The following is a 23,791-nucleotide window of genomic DNA, read 5'->3' as shown; positions in this document are numbered from 1 at the left end:
ATTTTATTTATGAGTCAAATAATGCAGCCACATTCTGACAATGCTAATGCTTTTCTGGAAATACATTTGCATTTTGGTAACGATTTGCTTTCATAGTATGGTCCACAAAGGTTTCTTGTGAGATTATGAGACTTTTTCATTACAAAAACTTGAACAGACATACCAACCCGTCTGCTACGAGCAGAATGAACCCAAAAGAATCCCAACTCTTGCGTAGTGGATGCAACGTTTTTTTTTACTCCCCCTACTATTATGGCAAGCCGTTTTATTGTTTAATTGAATTCTTGATATCCAATTTCAACCAATGAATTCTTGATATCCAAAATTGGATATCAAGAATTCATTGTTTTGGATATCAAGAATTCATTGGTTAAATTATAAAACGGCTTGCCACACCGCACTCCCCTACCCATTGGTTTACAGTTTTAATTAGGTTAAATTTACGCAAATGTAATTGCATTTTGGATACAAGTTTAGAAGTTTTTCTCTTGTTAGAGAACCCCGGATGTTTTGGCAGAACACTGAATTATAAGACAAAACAAGACAAAACAGGGCGCACCTAGCTACCGTGGCTGCCTTCGTCGGCGCCATCTTACATAACCAACCATACCCGCCCTACTGGGGACTTGGTCTTTGATAGCTACGAGGTAGCGCTGAAGTTACCTTTGTAAACATTGTTTTCGCTCGTGTGATGTGTAACTCGTCTGCAAAGCTAACAATCACTGCCACCACTACGTCTTCCTAGGTGGTATGTTGGCTATCACCGGTCTCGAAGTCGGCAACTGTAGGCCAAGTGGCTGGCTAGCCGGCTAGCTAGCTGGCGAAATAATAAAAGGACGACATCAGTGTGGCCATTTCAGCTGGAGCTAGCTACTGTAGAGCTAGTAGTGTTGTGCTGTATTGGCACAGACCTGAACAGCCAAACCTGTTTTGTCACTGAATGGTCATTAAAACGAGTCTGGTGGTACTGTAGTGGTTTGATTTAATATTTAATAATTCCATTAATTATATCTGGGTTTGGGTATTGTGTACCGTGTTGAATGGGTCTTGGTCTGGACACGTCTTGGTTAGTTGCAACTTTAAATTGCCAATAATAGCGTTAAGAAACTTCAATTTGAATTAGTACTGTAAATCCAAAGGTATGGGTAATGTCTGGAATGGTCTGGCTTCACTTCAGGTCTCGTCTCAAATCAAATGTATTTGTATAGCCCTTTTTACACGCAAGCATGTCACAGAGGGTCTCACTAAATGGTAATACCGGCATGGCATAATGGTGAGGCTAGATAGTTATATAGGTGCCTTATCGACCTAGCTATCCACATAATAGCGGAGCGATGTAGCAGTGGCAGTGATTGTCTTCTTTGTTAGGCGTAGCGACGGTTGCTAGCTGTGTTAGCTAACATTACCTGGCATTAATCACCCCCCACTACCTGTACATCTTGCACACGAACAGTGGTCGATAAGTCTCAAACTATTTAAGACTTCAATATCTATGTTCTGTAGAGCACTTATCGGCCCAAGTACCTCTACAAAATCTACTATGTGTGCCAAAATAATATATCCTGACAAGCCATGCTGATCAATTTGATCTAAAAGGCTAGCATGTGATCTCTGACACGGCTAATGTCTTCCATTATCTACCGAATCAAGGTGTCCCTATCTGCCTTCGATCTTGTGTGCAGCTGCGTTGGTCTGAAGATAACCACACCCCTCTCGTTTGAATGTGAGATCGGAAATAAATACAGCACAGAAATTAATGTGGTGTGGAAATAAATGTGGTGTGGAAATATATGTGGAAATAAATGTGGTGTTTAAAAGTCTCAAAAATTAACTAGAAAGGTACATTTCCTGAAGAAAATGTGTGTGTTTGCTGAAAACAGTTGAAAAGATGAATAGTGAAGGTTTTTAAAAGTTAGTAAAAGAGGTATGTGCTTTAAAAACAAAATGGTGAAAAAGTATGTCTGTCATTGTTTTGCATTGCGATCATTTCTTACTGTTGAAAAAGGAGAAAAAAAGAGTAATGAAAACAGTATCTTATTGACTTTCATACATGTTTAAGCATTAAAGTATTAAAGAATGAACGACTGAGTAACAGAAAGAAGTTTGGAGTTAGAAAAATGGACAAATATAGTGATTAAGATGTATATTGCATAACAGTTATCGATGTCATAGCAGACAAAAGTATGTCAGCAGTATGACGGTGAAAAAAGAGTTGCTTTGAAACCAAAATGGTGAGACAGTGTTAAAAGTATATCTGTCATTGTTATGCATTGCAATATCTTCTAACGGTTGACAAAGGAGAAAAAATTGTGAAATGAAAAGGGTATCTTATTTAATTTAATAATTCTTAAAGCATTATGTTAGAGCTCAATGCTCTTAAGACAGTCACCCCCATTACCCTGTGCAACCCCAGTCAACACTGAGTCCTTCCGAGATTGGTACTAAACATCAGCTCCCTCACCAAGAAAGCACAACAGAGGATGTACTTCCTACAGCAGCTGAAGAAATTCAACCTGGCAAAGACAATGATGGTGCACTTCTACTTCTATTTCAACGTCTGTTCGAAGTTTCTTGGCGAATAAAACCCATTCTGATTCTGAAAAGTATTCATAATTGAAAGATGTAAAAACAGTTGAACAGTGTTTCTAGCTCTTAAATATAGTGACGAAGAGCGTTGGCCAATCGGATTGGTTTCCTTGTTTCTTGTAACGTAGCAAAGGTTGGTCATTGTCAGCAAACCTAGAACTCCCAGTCCTGTTTAGACACTAAAAAAGCTGTTTTAAAACTATTGTGGGTGGTAAATAAGATCATGCTACATCTAACCAGCGGATCATTTCTTGCAAGTGTGTCAAAGTGGTATTTGTACAGACTGTATTAACACCGTAGGCGTGAATAACGCATGCATCGTCATCGTCGTTCATCTGACTTTAGCCGAAGAAGCTAGAGAGAGGATGCAACAGGAGATTTCCTACAGTAAGGTAGATACTGCTTCAAATTGAAAACGGAGACGATCTTTTGATTAAAGACAAGTTCCTTAACCTCTCTTGTCATTATCGCCAATAAAAAGTAAATACTGTTAGGAAGCATTTGTTTGTAGGTAACGAACGATAGACGTAGCTAGTTTCGCAGTTCTATGGCAGCTATGATGACAGTCGTAGCTGGCCTTGTAAACACTCATCACTAGAATGGCCATAACTTTAAAACAAAAGATCATATTTCAAATCTGTCTGCTGTTCTACATTGCCCACACAATTGTGTATATATTAACTCTAACATGGCCTGTATCTTGTATTGAAAGTGCTCGAAAATTAGCTTGTCTAATGTATGGTGGACTGAAAAAACATGTTTGTCAAAGTGGAGCGAGCGAATGTCGTGGGAGAATTAGTACTGTATTAGATTTACTGCTTCAAATTGAAAACGGAGAATATATTTAGAGTAAAGACAAGTTTCTTAACATCTGTGTTCAATATCGTATAAAGCCGAACAATGGATTTTGGTGTTTCAAAACCCATTGACACTGTATGACTATGTTTAGCTTGTGTTCTGCTCCTCTCTCTTACCAACCGTCTCTGGAGGAGGGGATCCCTCTCTGAATTGCTCCTCCCAAGGTTTCTTCCATTTTTTCTCCCGGTGGGAGTTTTTCTGGGAGTTTTTCCTTGTCTTCCTTGAGGGTTTAGGTTGGTTGAGGGGCAGTTCTATGGGCGCATGTGAAGCCTTCACATGCTTGCGTGTAAAAAGGGCTATACAAATAAATTTGATTTGATTTGATCGTCAATTTAAAGTAAAAACTTTTCAGTTACGAAGCATGTGTTCGTAGTATGGCCAGCTGCAGTAAGCCTTTTGTGAACCCGTGACGGTCAGCTATAACAGTGTTGAGCCTCAATTCTTTCAGATTTTTGTGAAACTCGCTTAAAGAAAAATGATCTAGCTAGATTGTGTACACTTTAAGCTCAATGTACATTTCTTGTTATAAAAAACTGAACCGTTTTTAGTTGTGGAGAGCCATCGCGCTAACTTGGAATTGCGTTATCCCACTCATCACTTCAGTGGCCATAACTTTTAAACAAAATAGTCTATCTTAAATCTGTCTCCTGTTCTGAATTCATGACAAATTTACGCATATTTCATACACTCTAACCTGTCCTCTATCTTGTATCGAAAGTGGTTAAAAATGACGTTTTCTAAAAAAGTATTGACGACGGAGAAGATTTTTGTCAGAATGGCTCCGTGAAATCGTTTTGATAAAGGATGATTTGCCTAACATAATCATATAAATATTTACATCATTAGAAAGCCCTATATCTTGTCTTCAAAATGGTGTGAACAGTTCAGGTATATTATTTGAAAAAGTCTGTATATTTAGGCATGAAAGTGTTAAACTGTGTAAAAAATGTACTCGGTGAGAAACAGTTCTGTCAGTGCATGACGTCACAATTGAATTTGACTTGAAAATTCTGAATCATTGAAACCCTTTCATTTTTTTAAGCACTTAAAATTTTTATAACTTAAAAACTTTTAAAGTTATCTTTGAGAAAGGTAATAGCACACTAAAGCAGTTCAGACTTTATCAAGTGAAGTTTGAATGGTGTTTCTATCTTAAACGGTGTGAAAGGAGTAGGCGAGCAAAAAAACGTGTCCGGAAAAAAATAATAAAACTAGAAAAGGCTGTTCTTGCGAAACAGCAGTGAGAATGCTGAAAACCTGAATGGGGATAGCTGACCATGCTAAAAAAGCTGAACATTTTGTAGAAAGTTATAAGCTGAAGCTTCAAAGCGCACGAAAGGTATTTTAAATAGGGGCTGGAGCTGGACGAAGGCTTAAAACTACAGAAAAGAGAAGAAAAATGCAAAACAAAAAGTGAAAAAAATCAGAAAGAAGAGGAACAATGCATAAAAATTTGAACATTTTATTAGAAGATTATTTGCTGGAGTTTCAAAAGGCCTGAAATGTATGTTATAAAGGACCTGCAGCAAGATGAAGGCAGAAAAGTACAGAAAAGAGAAGAAAAATGCTAAAGTACTGGCAGTTGGAAGGTACTGCTGTAAAAGGTATTTTTGAAAGGACCTGGAGCAAGATGAAGGCAGAAAAAAGAAGAAAAGAAGAAGAAAAATGCTAAACAAAAAGGGGAAAATTTCAGAAAGATGAGCTGCAGAAAAATGTGATAATTGAGCAGAAAACCTGGAGCCGAGTGCACCAGCTGGGCGTAAAAAAGTTGGTCTTAACTCTTACGTCGGTCTTAGCTACGTCCGACTTTGTGATTTGAATTTACACCAAGTGCACCAAGCTTGACAGACCAAGGTCGTAGCTACGTCTGGTCTTAAGATGCGCGTCCTTGTGAAAATGCGAAAGCGTCAATCGTTGCCAAGCAACACATTTAAGAGCCTATCAGAGCCAGTCCACGGACATTCTCTGAGCCTATCCGAAGCACACTTTATAGCAGGGGTCACCAACACAGTGCCCGCGGGCACCAGTGCGCCCGCAAGGACCATTTGAGGCGCCCGCAGGCCTGTTCTAAAAATAGCACAACTCTCCAGTGAGCTGCGTCTAAAAAAAATCACACTTGCATTTATATGTAGGCTATATGAATATGACAAGATCTTTAAAATAAAAAATAAAAAAATATTTGTACAATTCATGGAAGTTTTGATAATTCAGTCGATTTCTGACCTATTCTAGTTCAAAGATGAGTGCGCATGACAAAGGAAGATTCAGTGTTCGCGGGGCTGAGCGTTTAGCGGGAACAGCGATGATGGGGAGCTGAATCCATGAGCTGAATGCACATTCTTACCCCAAAAACATGGCAGAAAAAAGGAAGAGAACCTATAATTTTCACAGTGAATGGGAGGAAGAATTCTTTTTTACAAGTGTGAAAGAAAACTGCGTTTGTCTCATTTGCGGCGCGACTGTGGCGACGGCAAAGCGGCACAATGTGGAGAGACACTTTGCTACACACAACAGCTACCAGGCTAACTACCCCGCGGGAAGCGCGCTACGGGCAGAAAAAGCCCGTGAGCTAAAGGCAGCTTTGGGAAAGCAGCAGTCTTTTTTCACGAAGCCGGCAAAGAACTCCATAAAAGCAACCGAAGCCTCGTTTAGAGCTGCACATTTTCTGATAAAGAAGAAGAAGGCCTTTTCAGACGGAGAAGTGTTCAAAGAAGCAATGATGATTATTGCCAACACTGTACTTAAAGACGAGAAAAATGGAGCCAATCTAATCTCCACTCTCTCCGATGTCCAACTGGGGTCATCGACGATGACTAGACGGGTGTCAGCTATGTCCACTAACCTGGCAGAGCAGCTGGACCGGGATCTGGCGCGGTGCAGGTGGTTTAGCATCCAGTGCGACGAGTCCGTGGACAACAGCAGTACAGCGCAGCTGTCAGTCTTTATCCGGATGGTGTTTGCAGATTTATCCACAAAAGAAGAACTCCTGACACTACTGCCCTTAAAGACAACTACGAGGGGAGTTGACGTTTACAACGCGGTGAAGGAGTTTTTCGTACAGAAAAAGGTGCCACTGGAAAAGCTAGTAGCGGTGACTACAGACGGGGCTCCTGCTATGATCGGCCGACATGCAGGTTTCATCGCGCACTGTAAAGGTGACCCAGACTTCCCAAAACTTCTGCATTACCACTGCATCATTCACCAGCAGGCGTTATGTGCAAAAGTGATCGGCTTTGAGCACGTGATGACTCCCGTTGTGAAAATCATCAACAGCATCCGCTCCAAAGCGAAACAGCACAGGATCTTCAAGGTGCTATTGCAGGAGATGTCAGCAGAATATGGCGACCTGCTGCTACACACAGAAATCCGATGGCTGAGCAGAGGACAAGTTTTGCTTCGTTTTTTGTCACTTTTGGGTGAAATCAAGGAGTTCATGCAGTCCAAAGGGGAAGATGTCTCGCTGCTAGAGGGCACAGAGTGGACACTTGACCTCGCATTTCTAACGGACATTACTGGGAAACTAAACCACTTGAACTGCGAGCTGCAAGGCAAAGGTAAGACTGTTGTTGACATGATAAGTGCTTTAAATGCATTTAAAGCCAAGATGAACATTTTCTCTGTGCATTTACAGAGAAAAAAAATGCTGCACTTTCCCTCTGTGCAGTCGGTGCTGAAAGACAATGCTTCTGCATCTGAGGCATTGGACAAAAATGCAGAAAAGTACTGTCAAGTCATAAACAGACTTGGACAAGAGTTTGAGGATAGGTTTTGTGACCTTGATCAGCTTGAGCCATGTGTTTCATTCATCTCCAATCCTTTCATGAACAAGGACATAACTGACATTGCTGAGCAACTAAGTGCAACGTTCAACTTGGATGCTGGACAGGTGGAGATTGAAATTGTAACATTGCAGAATGACCTGCACCTCAAAGCTCACCAAGCTGCACCAAACTTTTGGAGCCTTGTTGACACAGAAAAGTACAGTGGTGTAAGCACAGCAGCTATGAAGGTTGCCAGCCTGTTTGGTTCAACCTATCTCTGTGAATCAGCATTTTCTGACCTGAACTTCATCAAGAACAAACACAGAACCCGCCTCACTGATGCACATCTGCAAGACTCACTCAGAGTTGCAGTGTCAAGTTACACACCAGACTACAACACACTGGTGAACAGCATGCAATGCCAGTCTTCCCACTAACAAAGTGTCAGTTGCAAAGCTGAATCAAAAATAGGATACATTGTGTTCAATGTAATAGTGTTCATGAAACAGATATAATTTTGTAAAAATGCAGCACACTTGGTCATTAGTTCAAAATGTGATTAGATTTATTTGAAAATATGTAAGTTGATTTTTCTTAAACATTACATAATTGATTGATTTTTCTTAAACATTACATAATTGATTACTTTTTCATACAAGGTGCAATACATAGTTAATGATTTATTAAAAGAGTTTGTCACTGGCTAGTGAACATTTGAGATTTTTCCTATGAAATGTTGTGAATTTAAAATAGGAAAAATTGTGTTCCATTCAAAAGAGTATTCATGAAATGTAAAAGATTATTTTGTAAAAAATGCAGCAGACTTGGTCATTAGTCAAAATGTGATTCGATTTATTTGAAAATATGTAAATTGATTTTTCTTAAACATTACATAATTGATTTATTTTTCAAACAAGGTGCTACATAGTTAAGATTTGTCAAAAGGGTTTGTCACTGGCAAGATTTTTCCTATGAAATGTTATAGTGATCCTGTAAGCAAATGTAATCAATTGCTGAGTCATTGCTTTAAGTCATTGTTGATAATTATTGTGAGAAATCATTAACATGATCAGTGTCTTCACATAGATGAATATCATTAATCATTAATAACAATACATAACTAAAGGCAAACTGAGCACATTTTTTATTTCAGAAGAGTGTATCAAACTGGGTGCCCTTCGTATGACTCAGTACCCATGAAGTAGCCCTCAGGTTCAAAAAGGTTGGTGACCCCTGCTTTATAGCTAGCCTATCTCCCTTCAAAACAAGCCATGGATAAAGAAAAACTAAAGAAAAGGAAAATACATTTTACTGGGGGCTATTCGTCGTAGCTCGCTAAGCAGTTAGGGAGCTAATTTTCAGGCTAAGATAAAACACGCCCCTCTTTTTGGTTCGTGGAAGCAACTTTCGATAAATAACCATAGTAACATATCAATTAGCACTAACCTGCTCGAGAGCAGGCTAACGTAAGTGTATCTGGATAAGCTTGCCACACCCCCGGAAAATAATTGGCAGCTCCCTTTTTGAGAGACCCAGCTGACCAAGGAGATATATTCTAGTTCGATTAGCTTTCCATACCAATAGAGTTCTTCGCGATCGCCAAGATCCTTTATTTCACACGGATGAGTTCTTGTTTGAGCGATATCGATTCAGCCGACAAGGACTCATTTATTTGCAAGACCTTTTCGGGCCATAGCCTACATTGCAAATATCACACGCCGCAGCAAGTTTTAAGGTTATGCTGCTGTATGTGAATATGTAACGCTATGTTTTAAGAAATGTCTTATCTGTTGTGCCTGTGCTTTTTATGTTTCACTGTGGGAGAGTGGGAAACGTCATATCGATTCCTTTTTATGTCTTGACGTGAAGAAATGAACAATAAAGCTACTTGAAACTTTTACTGTGCTTCAGACTCTCTGCATAGCCTTGAGGTTTTTCGCGTCAGGTAGGCTACATTTTTATACAGTATAAGCGATGCAGAAAACATTGGCAAAGCCACAGCATGCGTTGCTGTAAGAAAAGCTTATGAATCAATTCATCATATTCCCTGGCCATGTCCCAGTCAATGAAATCAAAGAGGGATTTCCACATAGGCCTACATGCATATACGCATATATAGGGTGATATCAGGTAAAATGGGTCATTTAAGGTTTGGGGGTCCCAGCCCTGACAAGTAACAGGGGATTTGATTGCTCTATGGTTGCTATGGTGGGCGGGCCAATAATTCAAACAAGCCTGCACCAGAAAGCTGCATGGTAAGTAGCCTGGCATACCAAATCTAACTAAACTATTATAAGGATGATAAATCTATTTTTTTTAAACACGCGCATAAAAAACTATGCATAATATGTGTCTTGATGGCATCAATCACAAATAATGTTATTAGTTTGGTATATGAACATATTTTTTGAAAAAGTGATGTTTTTCTTGGTGGTCCAATTTACCTTAACCACTGAGGTAAAATGGGCAACATGGTTTCAGATGAAGTGGGCTATCATCTGTGTCACTCACAAACACACATAGCCTACACATGTGTTGGAGTGTGTGTATGTGAGGGTGTGTGTGTGTGTCACACCATGACCCCCCCAACAGTAATAATGGTAGTGGATATTTTATGTACAGTGAGTATGGCAAACGAGAAGGAAGCGAGAGGAGACAGGGAGAAGGAAGAGAGAGAAAAGAGAGGAGCAAGGACCAGAGAGGAAAGGATACAAAGATAAAACAGGGATGGAAGGGAAGGCCAAACAATTACAATCTGGAAAGAGGAGAGGATGAAGGGGGCCTTAGATGAATACATGGAGGGAGAGAAGAAAGGAATTACAGTGAGTGTGCACCTCTTATCAAGAGCATGGGGTGTGCCGCGATCCACATTGCAAAGACGCATCAGTGGGAAGGTGACTGGCAGTGAACATGTGTCAGGGCGGAAGCCCTACCTTCCACAGGAGGTAGAAAGGGAGCTTGCTGCCACCCTCAAGACATTGGCGCAGAGGGGGTTTTCCTTCACCAAACGTGATGTCCAGCAAGTGGCCTTTGATTTTGCAGCCAAGAACAACATATCTGGTTTCTCCAAGACAGCAGGGAGGGCCGGATATTACTGGTTTATCTTTGGTTTACATAGATCTTTCTAAAGCGCAACCCAGAGCTTGGGATGCGCAAGCCAGAGGTCCTGTCTGCAGAACGGGCTGCTGGACTCAAAAAAGAGGTGGTTAGCCAGTGGTTTTACCAGTATGAGAGCCTTTTGGTCAAGCTGGGTATTGAGGGCACACCGTCACATATATATGGAACTGTGACGAGTCTGGGCTTCAGGACCATTTTTTTTATTATGGCACATATGAATATGTTTGTTTAATGCAGTTTAAATGTTATGTGGCTGTATAAGCAACTGTGTTTTAAAATTTAAATTGATGATAAATTACTATTTCCCTTTGCAATTTCACTGGCCCATTTTACCTGAACAGCTGGTCCATTTTACCTGAAACTGCTTGTGCCAAAAAAGTTGGCACAGCTGATGTTTCAAAAACTGTAGGGCCTAAATAATTATATTTTATTACATCATTTCAACAAAAATGATCAAAAACAGTCATTAGTTATCATATAAACACATGGAAAAGGCATATATGGTAATGTATTATTGTCCCAAACGATTTAACAAAAAGTGGCCCATTTTACCTAGTCACCCTAGTACATGCGCTTTCAGTAGGCCTACATATATCCTCATAAGTGTCTATGAATTCGTATCAATTAGATACTCTTGGCCTTGTTTTTATACTTATTCTGAAAGAGTTGATATCATAATTTTCGCTAGCAAGATCTCATTCGATGATTAATTTCCATCAAGCCTACTGCCAGCAGGCACATTTAAAGAAATGTGATCTGATTGATCGGGGTAATAAGGCACTAAAGATGAGCCTATACATTTTACCAAAATACGCATTTCGTTTATCGGCAATTTGTTTGCCAAGCTGCCTGTCTTGCTCTGGCAGCGGTGGCGGTGTTTGACTTAGCCATAATAATATGCTTATTGTCTTCGTAAAGACTCATTATAATAGTTTGCTCAGATGGCGAGAATATCACCGCTCTCTCTTTCGTCTTTTCCGCCATCATACCGTTAGAAAATCACGGTTTTGGTGATCGACCTTTCCTGCCTTTTGAAGTAGGACGTGCTTGTGCACTTGCTCTGATAAGTTTAGCCTGATTGAAATTAACCACATGATTTGGATGCGGATCAGCCGTCGACGAACCGATATTTGCGGTTCTCAGTTAGCTCGCTAATGTTAACGGGCTAAAGCAGGGGTGTCGAACTCCGGTCCTCGAGGGCCGCTGTCCTGCATGTTTTAGATGTTTCCCTGCTCCAACACACCTGATTCAATTAAAAGGGTTGTTATAACGACCATTCATTTGAATCAGGTGAGCTGGATCAGGGAAACATCTAAAACATGCAGGACAGCGGCCCTCGAGGACCGGAGCTCGACACCCCTGGGCTAAAGGGACAATTGATTAACTTAGCTTCAACCCTTACGACGAACGGGCCCCTGATAGAGAAATTAGAAAACATATAGTTTGTATACTGAGAATAGAAGCGTGTTCAAGGGGAAATGTATAATAATATCAACACAAACAAACAGAAACAATCAGCTGGAAATCGATCAACAACAAAATTAACAGTGGATTTCTACTACCACGGACGACTTTCTCGCCTTAATGCCCTTTCCATGTTGCCTATTACAGGGTTCTTGCAGGTTTCAGTAAGTCAAATTTAAGACCTTTTTAAGACATTTTAAGACCATAAAGATTGAAATTTAAGACCTACACGACGCATGACCAAATAAATATTCAAATCAAAGAAATTCTGAAAAAAGCATTTAATATCATTATATTAGAGTGTGTGTGAGTGCGTGTGTGTGTGAGAGAGATATGTATGTCAATGTCACAACTTGAGGGACAGTGAATCAACCTTGTATGACTTAAAACCTTTCTGTATCTTTACTTTTAGTCATTTTTTACATTTAGTATCTTAACATGCATTTATATGTTACTTTCCAACTATCCATGTTACTGCTATTTTGTCTTATTACTAGTTCCTTGTTATATATAATGATATATATGTTCAAATGTCCCTTCAATATGGACTGCTTTGGCAATACTGCTCAACCCAAACTGTTATGCAAATGAAACATTCTGAACTTTACTGAACTGCGAGAGAAAGGAAAAGAGAAAGAGAGATTACATATGCCTAAGTTCCTCTCCTTTAGCACCAATCTCAGCCTCAATGTTTTTGAGTTCAGCCAGTTTGTCTTTGTACGCCCTTCTGAGGGCATTTGACTTGGAGAGGAGCTGGGCCATCTTTGAGCCAGCCTTTCCCTCGGCTTCCTCGGCAAGCATGTCTGCCTCCGTGGCAAGACAGTCGGAAACCTCCTTTAAACTGGTCTTTTTCTTTTTTAGTTGCTCTAAACCCTCATCTGCCAGCTTTCTCTTCAGGCTCTGCATTTCCGATTCTTTCTTGGTACGCTCCTGATCAAGAAAGATGCGGTACCTTGAGCGGGCAGCACCCACACATGTTAGGAGCTCTCTGGTGAGGGGAACCTTTGTCACACCCCCATGCATCTCTACATGGTCGCAGATCAGCCTATTTGTGACGATGGTCTCCTCATGCATGTTTTCGATCTCCACCTCCTTGTTAACAGAAAATCCCCTTTCAACGGAGGCCTGCCCATGTGAAAGAAGGAGCAACCTCTGGCAAAAATCCCAAGCAGCAGGATAGGGACGGCTTAACCTCTCATGCAGGAAGGTGTCTAGTCGGTTCTCAAATGGCTGGAAGTTGAGAAGTTCTTCGTTCCTTGCCTCAACAGACAGGAAAGACTCAAACTGTTGGACAATGGTATCCCCTAAAACAAAGTGAGTGATAAAAGAAAAGTCAAATATGCATATATAGATAAATCACAGCACTCAATACCTAAACCGACTCTTCACCTATGTAATGTTTTCAATAACAAAAAAGCCTGTGTGAAATACATATGAGCCACTGCACACAGAACAGGTGCAGGACCATTAGAAGAAAGAATAACAAAAGCAAGATGTCCATGCTAAACCAATACCCTAATAGGAAAAGAGAAAAGGGCCAAATAGGGGACCAAATGTCTGCAACATAGAGAGAATGCTCGAAACAGTCTTATACAAATTCAGAGTATAGTTGAGCATGGTACTCAAAACTTTGGTTCATAACTCCTTCCAAATATATTCCTACCAGCAGATACACCTCCTGTCAGCTGCTTGTCCTTCAGAAATGTCTGTATGAGACGTTTCATTTGAGTCTTGCTTTTGTCTGGGTCCCTGAACATGAGAGACGGGTCCAGACACTCCATCTGCCTAACTGTGGCATATTTCAAGGGGCTCTTCTCCTGAACTTTCCTCACAATGTTTGAGAGTCCCTGCATGCAATCCCTCCTAAACTCAAGGACCCTTAGCTCTGAACCTTTACTGTTCTGGACAAGGTAATGTGCAATAAAAAAATATGTATGTATCATAAATATGTATCAGTAGTATTAAAACAATTTTAAATTAAAAAGTACACATGTACAGGTAATATGACTTCTTAGTGTATTAGCTTAATGGCAAAGTTCCTTCCTGTTGCACACTTTACAACTGACATGTTTGGAGTATGTTAAACAAAATGATATTTGCTGCCTGCATATTGATCATTATTTCCAAAAGCTTAAGAAGAATCATGACAATACCTTGAGAGCTTCCTCAGCACCCAAGCCGATGTCAACCTTCTGTGGGAAGAGGAGCAAGTTCTTGTCAGACAGGTCCAGTGTGGTAAGCTGAAGGGCAGTGATGTCTTGCAGGACCGGCCTTTTAACAAAGCGCCTCAGTAGACTCTGTCAGCGGACAAATTAAATAACAAAAACAATAACTGAATTGAAAGGGTTTATATATTTATCCAAGTGTTGCTGTACTGTCCAAATTACGGAAATTGTGTAGTAAGTTATACTGTTTGTTGTTGGTTGTACCACATCATAAGGTTACTGTGTTTCTTGTGAGGCAAGAATGTTGTAGCACGTTGCTTCTAGCTATTGTATAATTGTCGGAGCCTCGCATTACCCGTGTTTTCTATTGTTTAGAACGCCGAATATAAGCGAAGATTGCTTTGTAAGCCTTATGTTGTTTTGCATATTGTGTAACATTGTTTAGCATTTTGTATAACACTGCATTTAAGTTGATCATTTACTGATTCATGCATATATGTGTTTCAGAACCACACACATCAATATGTACATCTGTTAGTCAATAAGACACATAAAAGGAACATCTTGTTGCATTCTAATCGATGCTCCCTGGTGGCCACAACCCTTTGAAGACCAACAAATTATACAGTCCTTTTAAAACCACCAAAACAATTACCTTAAGCAACTCAGCCAAGTCTTTGCCAAAGAAAGGCATCACACACAGGTTCGTCTGTTTGGTACTTCCTCATGAATGGATCAAAGGTCGTGGGCCACTGTCATGAAGAAGTGCATCCTTGTGATGGTTAAAGGATCGTTGTGGGCTGCTTCAATGATGCCGTCTTGGGGTTTGGCAGCTCTTTTCTGTGCACAGCATCCAGGTATAGCTGGAGAGATGGCCAGACCGCCAGAGCCCTCTCGATAACCGGAAGGTTTTCCAGCCACCGATGGCCGCAGAATGGCCGAGGGAACACTGTGGACTTGGTGACTCTTACGTAGTCCTCCCTCCTCGCTGGAACATGGTGGAATAATGTGTGCATTGCCTTTAGTAGCTTGTCCACATGCCACATCGAAAAGCCAGCCTTGAAGGCATTATGCAGTGTGTGGAGCCCACAGCTGCCAACGGACACCAGTTGTGCACCCCCGTAGTTCTCAGCATGGTCAAGCTGGAGGAGCTCTAAAAACTTAAAGTTAACATTACGCCCATCCATGGAGACTGACATCAGCCTGCTGCAGTCCAATTGATCCAAAGACTCCTTATGTATTGAAAATAAGGAGAAATAAAGACAGATATACATCATTAAAGCAATGGCGCACACACATACACAGTCATTGTACATTTAATTATCTCCATGTTTGACTACAAGCCTTACTTTATGTATCTCTGTAGTTAGGTCTGTAGAACTATGACTGCTAATGTGGCCTAAACTGTATGTGAACCTACATTTCCTCTCTCGATTGCCTAATTTTTGTTTGAGACAATAAAGGTTCATCTAAACTGATAAAATAAATTAAACCATATACAATGTTAGGTTACTTTTTCTATGTAGGCTACAGCTTCAAATGTGTAGACACTAGACAGACATCGCTTTCTACATGTATTGTTTCCTTAGTCTCAAAATTGATAAGTAAAAGAATTGCCCATTCAACTTTCACTTACTTTGACATGTTTCAGTAGGTCCCGCGCTGTCCCATGTCCCATGAACTGTGAACCCAGGTACCTCGACTTTACATTGCCATTATTCCAGAAACGAACGTGGACGTCAAGTTGCTTGGTCTTGGTGGTCTGGTTAAGACTTTCGTCGAACATTACGACATACGGCCCGGTTATTGAACGAATCAATTCCCTCTTTATGAACTCCCCCAATCCAAATCTTGCCACATAAGCGATCTTGTTGGGCCCGCAAGTGAACGTCTTTGCGATTACCGAATCAGGGAACATCACTCGGAAAAGATCGTCAATCTCACTGTTGCTATTAAATGAGTGATGTTTAGTCACCGTGTGCAGTATCCACAGCACCTCGGCTTTCGACGTGTCAGTCGATCCAAAAGTAGCCCGAAGGTCGTTCGAGGGAGCTGCGATATTGCGCTGGAGACCGGAGGGGCCCGGCATTGAGGAGGAAGACGGCAGGGAAGGCAGGGGTGAGGCACAAAACTCACTAATTGGTTGTGTCCGCTGAAGGCATTTTATGGCTACTTTGTGTTTCTCCGCTCTTGCGTGTGACTCCAGCGCCTTCACACCCAGAGTCCCTAATTTAATATTTTTTAGACATAGTTTACAGCGAGCCTCGTACCTGGAGCTGGGTACCGCTACTAACCAACAGCGGAAATCGATGTGCTCTAGCCATGACTCTTTGAAACTACACTTTCCCATTTTCTCACATAACCAAACTTTTCAAACTCTGAGGAGACACAAACGTATTTCGCGGGCAAGTATTGCAATGCATTCATCATGGGATTTGTAGTTCCATCACCACGTACGTACCATCACCAATATCCCCCGAAAGAACTACAACACACCGAACCAACGTTCTCAGGGCAGCGTTTTAGCAAAGACTCTAGAGCTCCGTTATGTATTTTATGACTCAATTTTTGTTTGCTACTTTGTAATAACTTTCTGCGGCCGTTTCTGGAAATGAACGAGAGAAACCCATTTTTAAGACCTGACTAAATTAAATGTAAGACCTCGGATGAAAATATGGCCGTTTTTAAGACGTTTTAAGGCCTTGAATTTAAAGTTCCGAATTTAAGACTTTTTAAGACCCCGCGGGAACCCTGCTATTAACAAGACGCGCTGCATGTCCGATCAAACTAGTGTTAGCCAGGGCTGGATCCAGGGGGGGGCTGCGCCCCCCCAGATTTCTGCCGCGCCCCCCCAGATTTCTGCCGCGCCCCCCCAGATTTCTGCCGCGCCCCCCCAGATTTCTGCCCCAAGCTCCTTCTGACTTCAGCCTAAATAGTTACATGTTGAAGCTATGAAAAAGTCTGTTAGTGCTTTCAGTAATATGCTGTTTTTTCAACCAATCTTTTTAAAAGATTCCCCAGTGATTGTGTGGTTGATAATGGGCAACGTAGGTTAGAGCTCCGCATCCACGTTTACCGATAAAAGTGAAATCAACCTTGAATCTTTTGCCACTCACTTGGTCTCGAAGTTAATGTATATCGGTCTTCTCTGGAGGGCTTTTGACGAATAGTAAAGTGCAGCATTGGTGTTTAATGTTAGACCCTGGAATTTCATACTTCTGTTTCAGTTGTAATCTGTATTTGTTTTCATAGAAAATACACGGGTTAAACACATTAACAGTTTGTTAGCTTCGTTAGCCATGGATTGTTCTTTGCGTGCATGTTTGTACCTACAAAGAAAAACCTTTTATCATGCATCGATTTCTGATCCCCAAACCATCTACTACAGCCCCTGCGACAAGGGATATTCAAGTCATACTCCAGAGCAGGCAGAACTTGCTGGTCCTAGTGGAAGCACAGCACTTCCCTGTCTCTCGGTACCAACGTTACCGCTGCTGTGGGTGAAGGCGAGCATGGTTTGAATGACAGCAATCCAATGCAGCCTGTTCTGCAAACGTACCCCATGCGCATTTTCAGCCAAGGAAAACGGCAGCGTTTTTTTTTGCGCTCAAATAAATGCCCCAAAATGTTGTTCGCTCGAGCGCTGCGCGCGCTCGCACTGTGGAGGATCCTCAGCATCACATCAAACCCAGGATATGTCATGATAGGCTGCTGAGGATATCTTTTTAGAAAAAATGTATTTGTGGATCAAAGCGCGTCAGGAAAGTTCCAAAAATCCACACGAACGAATGCAAGGATTCACACCAACGAATGCAGGGATTTGTAACTTGTGTTTGTCAGGTTGCAAACGAATGTAATAGGGTCATTTATTTGTGAATCGCGTTACAATTGTGAATCACGAAATACATTTGTGAATCGTGTTACGTTTGTTTGAATCGTGTTACGTTTGTTTGTTTGAATCGTGTTATGTTTGTATGAATCGTGTTACATTTGTTTGGATCGTGTTAAATTTGTTTGAATCGTGTTGCGTTTGTTTGTTTGTTTGAATTATGAAACTAATCTAACTCCATACACTCGGCTCCAGTTGCTGAAGTCTGGGTTGAACGAATTTGAAGGTAAAAGGACAACACTGGAACAGCGGCGTAACAAGGACTTGGCGGGCCCGAGTGCAGATCTCACCAACGGGCCCCTTACCGACCTATCGTCAGGCGAAATTATTGAGTTTTCAGTTTAGCGATGCGCAAGGAAATTTAGGCTACTCATGATGTACAATTAAGGGTAACGACTGCTCCTTCTATGTGAAGATAGATTACGGTTTTTTAAAAGTGAACGGCTCTGACTCGCGAGTCTCTGGCTCTAGATTATGCTTGCTACAACACGGAATGAGCATAATGGAACAGTCAGTCATGAGCCGACGTATCTGCGACGTTTGAAATAGAGCACAGAGATGAGAAGAAAATCTGATCATTTACCGAGGCTTATCCGACGTTATGAATGACGTTTCGATCTGTCATGTGTGCTATCTGGGTACTAGTAAAAAAAAACAGTCACTTCGATGGTGAATATTTAATTTTATGTTCGTTTGATATGCTAGTTTACATTTAGTCTATCTAGCTTTAGCTATTTTCCGACTACATCCTGCACAGTTTACTATATCTAACCTGGCCGCTGCCTGGTAGCCTAGGCCTATATATGCATTTTTATGACTTTTAATAGCCATGTCAACTGCATATACCAGACAGTAAACGTTATGTAATTATTAGCCTACCCTGGTGGCTGAGTTTCACACTCATTGCTGTTGCCGGGCTGGGGGTCAGACGTAGCGTCCTCTTCAACACGCTTCGCCACAATCCAAATGAGGATAGTTTTGACAGCTTTGCCATCCTTACATCTTGCTCTTTTCGTTCCTGCCGCTTTCTGGAGCCACTTTTATGTTAAAGGGCATGGCATGGGGTAGCCTAATTCGCTTCAAAACGCTAATGCAACACAACTGTAGTATCCCAACAACAACTGTCTGTGGTATTCCAACAACTGGATGGGAACAATCCTGTGTGGGTGGGCGGGAATCTTTGACAACAATATTACCCAGACATCCTTGCTATTTTTCGAGGGCAATATTACTTAATAAAAACGACATTTGTTTTATTCAGCAAAAGGCAAATGAGGAAAAATTAATTATTTGCTGTTGTTAACACTGACTGTTTTTAAAATGTTTATTGGGCAGGTGATAGCTCATAATTCTGAATAACTGACACCATAATTGAGAAATGTTTGCGAATTGATAAGACTAGAGATCATATGTGATCTTCAATTGGCGGTATTACAGCGGTGAAAGGGGCCAGGTCAGATTGCCTTAAGGGGCCCGGTCAGGTTGTCTCACTTTTACGGTGAGATCGAGGACGGGCCCCCTTTCGCCACGGGCCCTAGTGCAGCTGCACTCCTTGCACTCCCTATAGTTACGCCACTGCACTGGAATGACTTAAACTTGCTGGAAAAAGGTAGCAACCGTTGGTCATTGGCAACAGACTGGCAACATTTCTAACCTAGAATCTAGGTTTCAGGTTCAAGACGGAGGAGAAACTAATCATGCGTGCCTGCACACCCAGTCCTGTTCAGACACTTTAAGAAGACATCAAAATAATAATTCATAGTGCAGGGTTGCCGATGTTGTCGTTGTCCCTGGTGAGTTATTTATATGTAAATAACAAGATCATGATACATCTAAGCAGCGGATCATTTCTTGCAAGTGTGTCAAAGTGGTATTAACACCGTAGGCTTGAATAATAACCGAAGGCCTGAAGCTAGAGAGGATATGGAAGATTTCCTACATAAGCTAGATGTACAACTTCAAATTGAAAACGGAGTAGATATTTAGAGTAACTACAAGTTACTTTACATATGTGTTCAATATCATCAAATAACAGTAAAAGTTTTCCAGTTAGGCTACTTAGTATGGAGGATTATAGGGGCCAAAACTAAATAAATAAATACTTGGATAAATAAATAATTATATAACACAAAGCTTAAATAAATGACACAAAATATATAAATGTTACATGTATTTGTGTGTATGTAGATATATGTTTACGTTTTCATGTGTTTACATTTATTCATTTATACTTACATTTATTCATTTTTACTTACATTTATTTATTTATACTTACATTTATTTATTTATACTTACATTTATGTATTTATACTTACATTTATCCACGGTGAAACTTCCTGCAGCAAAATAAATCTGTCGTCCCCCCGTCACAAAGTCAGGGGCCGGGTCAAAGCCTCTGATTGGTGGTTCAACTTGAATCAACTGCTTTTGACTATTCCAAGGTGGCAGCACCTTGTGCGGATTCAATGAATGAAATATTGAATGCTACAGTGGTCGAAATGTTGGCGGAAGCTGAAGAGATGGAGGCACCTGCCAGTTCACTTTTTTTTTACATCATATTGAGAGCTTCGCTGAAATTATAGGAATGATATTGGCCCTAACTGACACAGACATCAATGAAAATGTGTTCACGATCCTCAGCGAGATGATACAGCATAGGGGTGGGCATATCGATCTTAAGACCGACAGTGGCCGGGTTGGGAAACCCGGCAACTATCGATACCAACGTTGGTATCAATAGCCTGATTGATAGCGTGATAAGATCGATATTTAAGTTTCATTCCACACTGAGTACACAACTCCCTTTACATCATAGTGGTTGTGCAAACACCGTCTAACTTCGCTCAAACTCACTTTGCCCCTCCACTACTTTTCTAAGCCCAAAGTATCGATATTGGCAATACTGGCCCTGTATTTACTCCTTGGTATCGGATCTATACCACATCGTGCAGTGTCGCACACCCCTAGCAGCTGTAGAGTGAGGCGATAGAGGATCCCTCTAGCTTGAAGAGAGCTTGATTGACTGGTTGAGCCTGCCTGGTGTGTAATACTGTTCATTCACCAATCAGAGGCTTTGACCCGCCCCCTGACTTGGTGACGGGGGACGACAGATTTATTTTGCTGCAGGAAGTTTCACCGTGGATAAGTGTAAGTCTAAATAAATAAATGTAAGTATAAATAAATAAATGTAAGTACAAATGAATAAATGTAAGTATAAATGAGTCAGGGTAGGAAATTTACACATTTTTGGGTGGGCAATTTTTGCCCCCACTGACTGAAATCCAGGGGCATTTAAAAAAAATTGGGGGCACTTTTTGAAAATTGTGAAATAACATTTAACCTTTGTTCAAGATAATGAATATGCTTATTTAGGCTAACAGTATATGAGCAGTAATAAGTCTCGTAATTTACCTCCACCCCAAGCCAATCTAGCTTCCGTTTTTCTATGGTCGCTGGGTGAGTTAATTTAGTCCTTAGAACCAGAGATGGTAACGGAGACTGTTTTTGATTAACCTCAGGTGTCCTCACACTCGCAGGTCTGATCAAGAAGCGCTCCATTTTTTCTTTCATTTTTTAGAACGTTCGATAATATACGCGCATGCAACATAGGTCAAGGCGCGAATCCAAAACATTCTATGGCAGGGGTGTCAAACTCATTTTAGGTAAGGGGCCACATATGGCGCACTTTGATCTCAAGTGGGCCAGAGCAGTAATAATAGCATAATAACGCATACATAACGACAATATTTTACATTTAGTCATTTTTAGCAGACGCTCTTATCCAGAGCGTCTTAATGGTTTTTGATGATAAACCCTATTTTAAGGTCTTTCTACAACTTTCCCCGTGAGCACGCTTCTATTTTGAGTAAACAACTCTAGAAGTGTTCTAATTTCTCAATCAGAAATGTATTTTCTTTTTTTTAATCCATGGCTTGTTTTGAAGGGAGATAGGCAGTGCGCTTTGGATAGGCTCTTAAATGGGTTGCTTGGCAACGATAGACGCTTTCGCATTTTCAACAAGGACGTGCATCTTAAAACCAGGCGTAGCTACGACCGTGGTCTGTCAAGCTTGGTGCACTTGATGTAAATTCAAATCACAAAGTCGGACGTAGCTAAGACCGAAGTGGGAGTTAAAACCAACTTTTTTACGCCCAGCTGGTGCACTCGGCTTATCTGCCTGGGCTCTCCTCTGCTGAATCCCTTGCTTTGTGACGCGTTTGACGTCAAATGCGTCACAAAGCTAGCAGCGAGTGCTGCTGCCTGTGGCATTGAGCGCTTCTGCCTCCAGAGCAAAATCGCATTTAAGTTGGTTTTGAAGCAAATACTGGATCGATAAAAAAAAAATCAAAACGTTTGTTTTGGGGGCAATTTTTGCCCCTCTCCTAGTGATATCAGGGGCAAAATGATATTTCTTAGGGGCATTTTTGCCCTTTGCCCTCGTGTATTTCCGAAATGAGTAAATGTAAACACATGAAAACGTAAACATATATATATATATATATATACACACAAATACATGTAACATTTATATATTTTGTGTCATTTATTTAAGCTTTGTGTTATATAATTATTTATTTATCCAAGTATTTATTTATTTAGTTTTGGCCCCTATAATCCTCCATAACTTAGCGTTTGTTCATAGTATTAACGCCAGCAGTGCAGCAAACACTTACCCAAGGCCTGGTTTGGCTGTTCGTGACGGTCAACTATGACAGTGAGCCTCGATTTTTGCAGATTTCTGTAAAACTTGCTAAAATAAAAACGATCTAGCTAGATTATGTACACTTTAAGCTCAATGTACATATCTTGTTTGGTCGATTGTGGAAAAAAAGTCAAACCGTTTTTAGTTATGGAGAACCATCGCGCTAGCTCGATTATGAGAAATGTAGCTAGAATCCACACCTCAAACAAGTTAACCCAGACGCAAAACTGTACATCCAATTCCAAAAATAAGGATATTTTCCGAGACCCAAGACTCTGCCGAAACCATTGATATCCCTTATGTGTCTGTGCGGTCAGAAGTACAACTCTTTTGGCAGTTTCCAAAACGTCACCCAATTCTGCTTTCATGGTGCGTGTCTGTTTGGTTGCCACGGTGATGGCGCAGCTGTGATCGCTAACGAGCTGGGCAGAGAGAAAAAACACATTTAGCTGGAATCCACACCTCAAACAAGTTAACCTAGACGCAAAACTATACGTTCAATCCAAAAAATTAGCATATTTTCCGAGACCCAAGACTCTGCCGAAACCAGAGATGTCCTTTATATGTCTGTGCGGTCAGAAATACGACTCTACCGGCAGTTTAAAAAAAAGTCTACTTTCGAAATTCTCTGACGAATTTTACCCACCTCTCCATTGAAGTTAGTGAGAGAATTTGAAAGGCTGCTCTCGCTTTAAGGCTCAAAGCTGAAAATCTGTAAATGTGAGCTCTTTAGTGGTTACATTGGCTGAAAGAGCACAAGTTTTCCTACATTTGAAGGTATAAGTTGTTTCTGTAAGTTAAACTATATGAACGTCAGAGGAATTTGTTTGACAATTTAGTTGAATATCAGAAAAAGAGCAGCCAGCAGTGTGCCACTCTGCTGGCTGCTCAATCATAAAAATCAAGAAGGAGCAAAATTGTTCATGTACTTCAAACTGTCACAATTCAAAATTGGCTGAATATTTGAAAAGGCTGAATCATTTGGGAATAGCTGAATGTCTTGTGAATATTTTAAAGGTTGAATGGTGTCTCTAGCTGAAAGTATGCTGAAGCAGTTAAGTTTGAAAGAGGAGGAATCTTTTTAATGATTTGAAAGGATACTTAACAGCATTCTCACAACTAGAAAAGGCTGTTCCTGCGAAACAGCAGTGAGAATGCTGAAAATCTGAATGGGGATAGCTGACCATGCAAAAAAAGCTGAACATTTTGAACATTTTCAGAAAGTTATAAGCTGAAGCTTCAAAGCGAC

The 23,791-nt window shown here is 40.7% G+C and overlaps 1 long non-coding RNA gene across 1 annotated transcript; it reads right to left on the bottom strand.

The window, feature by feature from the left end:
* Window positions 1-12,506: 12,506 nt before the first annotated feature.
* On the bottom strand, window positions 12,507-14,649 carry LOC124487427. Its single transcript, XR_006958379.1, has 3 exons — window positions 14,607-14,649; window positions 13,940-14,083; window positions 12,507-13,090 (listed from the first exon to the last, which is right to left on the bottom strand). It is a non-coding gene; the product is annotated as an uncharacterized LOC124487427 (long non-coding RNA).
* Between the last annotated feature and the right edge of the window lie 9,142 nt (window positions 14,650-23,791).

Source organism: Hypomesus transpacificus, chromosome 26 (assembly GCF_021917145.1).
Source record: "Hypomesus transpacificus isolate Combined female chromosome 26, fHypTra1, whole genome shotgun sequence".
Lineage (NCBI taxonomy): Eukaryota > Metazoa > Chordata > Actinopteri > Osmeriformes > Osmeridae > Hypomesus > Hypomesus transpacificus.
The sequence above is the reverse complement of the archived record's forward strand: the minus strand, read 5'-3'. Positions and strand labels throughout refer to the sequence as shown.